General features: G+C 39.7%; 1 long non-coding RNA gene across 1 annotated transcript; it reads right to left on the bottom strand.

Moving 5' to 3' along the window:
* Window positions 1-1,728: 1,728 nt before the first annotated feature.
* LOC110274074 (uncharacterized) lies at window positions 1,729-4,654 on the bottom strand. Its single transcript, XR_008001560.1, has 3 exons — window positions 3,926-4,654; window positions 3,559-3,623; window positions 1,729-2,047 (listed from the first exon to the last, which is right to left on the bottom strand). It is a non-coding gene; the product is annotated as an uncharacterized LOC110274074 (long non-coding RNA).
* Between the last annotated feature and the right edge of the window lie 850 nt (window positions 4,655-5,504).

The following is a 5,504-nucleotide window of genomic DNA, read 5'->3' as shown; positions in this document are numbered from 1 at the left end:
CCCCACTTTGCGAATGGCCAGGGTGAAGTGACACAGATGAGTTCCTCGGGTGGTGCGATATGAAAGTTGGCATGTTTCTAGCATGGGGGGCATGTGTTGACGAACTCTGTTGCTTCCTTTTGCAAGGTCAGCTAGAAAAACCTGGCTCGGAGTACCTTTTCGGAAAGAGCTCGCGCCCTGAGGTAGTTGCCGCACATGCCACTGTGGACTTCTTCTAGGACTTCACTCGTAGCAGAGGTCGGGACACATTTTAGGAGGGGTGTAGAGATTCCTCTCCTATATAGGACGTCGTGCACTATGGTGTAGTACTGTGCTTTTTGTACTAGCCATTTTGCCTCCTTTTTATCCGCGAGGAGTGTTTCAGACTTGAGGTAACTGATTATGGGAGTCATCCAACCTTGGTCCTGGTCTGATATGCTTAAGACCTTTTTTTCTTCCGAGGTTGATGGATTTTGTAGTGTTTCTTGGATGAGGCTTCTATTGTTGCCCCCTGGTTTGGTGCTGGCTAGTTTCAAAAGTGCATCAGCTCGGGCATTTTATTCTCGTGGTATATGTCAGATCTCATATCCCGTGAATTCTTTGAGCTGTTCCCTGGTCTTGTGTAGGTGCTTCTTCATGGTGGGATCCTTGGCCTGGTAGGTCCCTTCTATTTACGAGGTGACTACTTATGAATCGCTGAAGATGGTAAGCTTCTGAGCTCCTACTTCCCTAGCCAGCTTCAAACCAGCCAGTAGGGCCTCGTATTCGGCTTGGTTATTTGAGGCAGGAAACTCAAACCTTAAGGAGAGCTCGAGTTGAGTCTGACTCTACTCCCGGCTTTGTTTGAGGAGGTTCCACTCTGTGTGGGTGGTTGGGGTGTCGGTCTACTTTACGACGAAATCGGCCAGGTATTGAGACTTAATGGCTATCCGAGCTTCATGCTTGAGGTCAAACTAAGACAACTCAATTGTCTATTGTAGGATTCTTCCAGCTAAGTCTGTTTTTTGTAGGATGCTTTTTATGAGTTGGTTGGTCCATAGTCTGATAGTATGGGCCTAAAAGTATGGTCGGAGTCATCGAGAAGTAAGTATAAGAGCGTAGGCAAACTTTTCTATCTTTTGATTGTTTAGTTCAGCCCCTTGCAAAGCTTTACTGATGAAGTAGATATGTTGCTATTTTTTTTCACTACAAGAAAAACACTCATTCAGGTACACTTGAAAAGTGTAGCCAAAAGTGAAAAAAAATGATGCCTTAGGCTACGGCTACGCTTTTTGGGCTACAGCTACGCTTTTTAGGGTGATTCCTATTCGGCCGTTGCCTATTCTCAAAGGCTACGCTTTTCTGCACCAAGGGCTACGCTTTTGGCGTTTGGGAATAGGCTACGCTTTTCAAGTGATGCTGTCTAGGACCAAAGGCTACGCTTTTCAGCTTTCATTTTTCCAGAATAGACTACGCTTTTCAACGCTACTGCATCACTTGTAAAGCGTACCCACATTGTATATCATAGCTACTTTTTATAAGCGTAGCCTTAGGTCCCTTTTTTTGTATACTATAGCTACTGTATATAAGTGTAGCCTTAGGTCTCGTTTTTTTTTTATATAATTATATATAATCCTATCATTTTAATTAAATTAGTAAAATATTATAAAATAAAAATAATATATAATAATACAATCCAATATTCTTTAAATAATAAAAATTATCCTAAAACAAAATTTCGGTTGCCATAATAAATTAGCAGCCATAAGATCTTCTATTTGGGAATAATACAAATTATTTCTCTAAAAATAAAATTTATTTCTCTAAAAATAAATTTCTTCAAAATCAATTGCACATGTACAGGACGAAGTGGTTGTCTTTTTTTTTGTAGATCAGATGTTGGTATTGCCTGCTTCGATTGAGGCCTAGCTGACTGACTTCTGCGCATTTCCTTGTTTGAGAGTGTGCTTCTAATAATCCTTGCACTACCTTCATGCTTCTGATTCTGCTTCAGAGGTGTTGAGCCAACAATTATTTTGGCTAAAGATGTTACATTATTCTACTCTAATAAACTATCTAAATCAGACCCCTGCACAATAAGAAACCCATCAAAATATGAAGTGATAGCATGATCATACATGATAAGTCCATAAATCACAATAAAAGGAACCAAAGAACAATCCACGCCAGAACTTATAGTGCATTCCTGATTCATCATATTCCATGTCATGAGCAATAAGACAACATATTAGAGGAAAATAATCCTCAAAGTCACTTTAGTATGAACCATTATGCCAACAAAATGATATGCATTATAATAGCATCTATAAGTAGTGCTTTCTCTACAGTACATTGACCTTTTTATCATTAACTGACAAGTAATAAACAAGTGCCATCCTTAAATCTTAATAAATTAGTTAATCTCTTTCCTTGTCATTTCATGAGCCACTAAGGTTACATTGAAACCAACATTTATCAACAACTCCAACTAGTAAAAGGATGATTTAAGGATACTATCATCCACGAGAACATTCAAATAGAATGAATCAATCTAATTAATTAAAATTTAGGCGATAATTGCAGAAAACCAGATCAAGATGCATCTGATTGATACAAACTAGACATGACCAGTGGCAACTTATTGACATTGACGTCACAACATAAAGAAGCAGAATTTCAAAGTTACTTTCCATCAGAGTAAGAGCAGTAAATAAAACAACTTTCAAAGCAATTCAGGTAAGGTTTGTCCACACTGCATAAAATTGTCAGCACTTAGATCTTTTATGATTAAAAATGATCATTTATTCTAAATAGTGAAGCATCAACTCAAGTGAGAAGCATTACTAACAAAATGAGTATTTATAGCATGAAGACAGAAATATATTACAATTAAGAGAATAGATGAGACTTGGAATCATTGTAGATGTGAAATAATTGAGTACAAGGTTTATATGCTAGTATGAAATAATGATTACTTATACAACTATGAAGCTAAAACGAACTTAACAAGCAAGATGCAAAATCAGAAAGCAAATTCTAATGAAGCAAGCAACATAAACTCAAAAAATTAGAAAGACAATACCACAGCAAAATAACTTTAACTCCTATCATGTACTATTCATACAGTAAAATAAAAATGTTCACTCAAACAGAATTCAGAGTAGATTCATAAGATAATACGCATTCAGAAGCTAAAACCTATAACCCTAAAAATTAGAAACAATACGCATTCAGAAGCTAAAACCCCCAAATTAAAAATCATAAAATCAGAACCCTAAACCGCAGGACACCTTCTCACAAAACCAAAGTCAATTCATCACAAATTGAATAAAGAACAAAATTAGAATTCAACACTAATAATAACAAGCAATGATCAACTGCGATTCTGCACGGAAAAGCTTCTAACACAGACAGCACGGCAGAAATTGAACCAGACATAGAAAAACCCTAATTAAATATGAAATTGTGATATAGAATCCTAATTAAATTTAACCCTAATTGCAGAGTATAGAACAAATTTTCTTCAATTGGCAATTTTACTATGGTGGTACAGGGTGATCAGTAGAGCATATAAAAGTGCCGTTAAACATCTCACCTTACCTTATCATGTGAAAGAAGTTCAAATAATTAGGGTCAAAATAGCGCTCACAGAGATCTTCCATTACCTGCACAGTAAAATGGACTTCAAGTGTCAACTAATTAATCAAAACAGATGTACGTAAAAGAGAATAAAAGAAAGATTATAACTGAGGGCTGAAAATATTATGAAGCAGGCAATGAAATTAAACAGCCTTCCCCACAGAAATTGGACCTGAGTGGCTAACCTAACACTGGGGGCCTTCTTCAAAAGGAATATTGAGCCCAGCTGCATCAACTTGAGCCGTGTGTTTTGTTCTTGACAATGAGGATTAAGAACCCTAATTGCCTAAATCAGAGAAAGAGAGGATACAGAACAGAGAATGCTTACCTGGTGACAGAGGATACGACCATGGTGATGAGCGGCGACGGTGAAGAAGAGATGAGCGGCGACACAACGGCTTGGAGACGGTGCAGCAACTCAGCGATGAGCTCCAGTCGATGGCAGCGCGGCGACAGAGCACAACGGCTGTGAGACATCCCATTCGAGATCCTCGACGGCGGTACATCAGCCTGGCGGTGGCAGAACGGCGACGGCAACAAGCCCTAGCAGCGGCGGTGGAGCTTCAGCGGCGACGGAGCACCCCTTTCTTCTCTCCTCCATTGCGTTTTCTCTTCCTCGAGCTCTCTCTCTCTCACTGGCATTCGACGACGACGACGGCAGATCCCTAGCCAGTTAGCCGCCATCGTTCTCTCCTTCCTTCCCTCTCCTCTCTTCTTCTTCCCGTTCTCCCCCTTAGCTTTCTGATTTCTTCGTGTGTGTTGAGTGAGGAGGAGGGTGTGTATTGCGTGAGTGAGGGAGTGAAGGTGATACAGGGCAAACAAAATTTCACTTAAGTGTTTATTTGGTATTTTAATATTAGGAGACACTTATGAAGCGCACCCAAAACTTAACAAATGGGTTACTTTTTAAAAGCGTTCCCTTTGATCTAAAAAATGTACCCATAGCTTTTTAGATTTGGCTACGCTTTATAAGTGATATTTAAACTATCTAAGGAGACGCTTTTGAAGTGATGCCTTAATAGTGTTTCCTTTTCTCTTATAAAAGGGCATCATGCGAAAAAGCGTAGCCTATTCTAAGAATAGGCTACGCTTTTTAAATGTAGCTTAAAAAAAGTGTGGCTGAATGGGTATTTTTCTTGTAGTGTTTTGTCTTCTCTGACTAGTGTTGAAGCTATTGCCCGACTTCCTACAGCGAGGTATAGGATTAGCTCTTTGCCTTTCCTAGGTCGGGTTAGGATAGGTGGTCATCCCAGGAATGTTTTAAAGTCTTGGAAGGCTTGTTCACATTCTAGGGTCCATTCAAACCTCTTTCCTTTCCTTAGTGTTGCGTAGAAAGGGAGAGATCTTAACGCCGACCCAGCTAGGAATCTAGATAGAGCCGCTAGTCTTCCGTTGAGATGCTAGACTTCTTTAACACAGGTCAGGCTTTTCATGTTAAGTATGGCTTTGCACTTATCTGGGTTTGCTTCAATTCCCTTTGGGTGAGCATGAAGCCCAAGAATTTGCCAACTTTTACCAGTATGTCGTCTACATAAACCTCTATCAGCTTCCCGATGAGATTGACAAAAACTTTTTTCATCAGTCTCTGGTATGTAGCCCCTGCATTCTTGAGTCCAAAGGGCATAACTATGTAGCAGTAGTTCGCTCTTGGGGTCAAGAATGAGGTTTTCTCTTGGTCGGGTTAATACATCCGGATTTGATTGTATCCCGAGTAAGCATCCATGAAGGAAAGGTACTTATACCCCGATGAAGCATCGACTAGTGTGTCTATGCTCGGGAGTGGGTAGGGATCTTTTGGGCAGGCTTTGTTGAGGTCGGTGTAATTAGTGCACATCCGCCACTTCTAATTTGACTTCTTAACCAACACCACATTGGCTAGCCATAATGGGTACTTTACCTCCCTTATG

Source organism: Arachis duranensis, chromosome 7 (assembly GCF_000817695.3).
Source record: "Arachis duranensis cultivar V14167 chromosome 7, aradu.V14167.gnm2.J7QH, whole genome shotgun sequence".
NCBI classification, from domain to species: Eukaryota; Viridiplantae; Streptophyta; class Magnoliopsida; order Fabales; family Fabaceae; genus Arachis; species Arachis duranensis.
The sequence above is the reverse complement of the archived record's forward strand: the minus strand, read 5'-3'. Positions and strand labels throughout refer to the sequence as shown.